Below are 550 nucleotides of genomic sequence, written 5' to 3'. Positions count from 1 at the left end.
TGACCGTGCTTCATCAAAATTCTCTCTAATTAATCGCATTCATAGTATGTTTACGTACTTCCATCACCTAAAACACACACATGTATATACATAAATGTGTCTGTGTATAAGCAAAGGTTAAACCAATGCAAACGAAAAGAAAACGCGTCTCTGGTCACAGGCCTACCTTTTTTATAAATTCTTTATATAATATTCCTTCAGAGAACTTTCTGACAGTGCAATTCTTATATTAAGAGCATATGCAGAAACCCGATATCAGTACCAAACAATGACAAGATCTAGCCTGAGAACAAGCTGGCACCAGCAGGTCACCTGCAGGAGGCTTTGTGATCACGAAAGTTAACAGACTATTCAAGACAAGTTTGGTTTTGTCTCCGCGTTCACTCTCACTTCACGCCCAACCTTCTTCATTAGATTAAGTTATAGCACGCTAGAGAAAGAGAGAAATAAGCCTTTATTATCATGTCAATGTTTTAAAGAAAAACTCATGTTACCAAAAAGTAAAGGAGTAGGTGTGTAAATGCATGCGAGATGGCGGTTTGTCTGGTCT

The 550-nt window shown here is 38.0% G+C and overlaps 1 protein-coding gene across 1 annotated transcript in view; it reads right to left on the bottom strand.

Moving 5' to 3' along the window:
• LOC119592053 (beta-hexosaminidase subunit beta-like) overlaps positions 1 to 550 on the bottom strand; it is a gene marked incomplete in the record, with an annotated part of 40,765 nt that overhangs the window by 39,446 nt on the left and 769 nt on the right.

Source organism: Penaeus monodon, chromosome 29 (genome assembly GCF_015228065.2).
Source record: "Penaeus monodon isolate SGIC_2016 chromosome 29, NSTDA_Pmon_1, whole genome shotgun sequence".
NCBI classification, from domain to species: Eukaryota; Metazoa; Arthropoda; class Malacostraca; order Decapoda; family Penaeidae; genus Penaeus; species Penaeus monodon.
The sequence above is the reverse complement of the archived record's forward strand: the minus strand, read 5'-3'. Positions and strand labels throughout refer to the sequence as shown.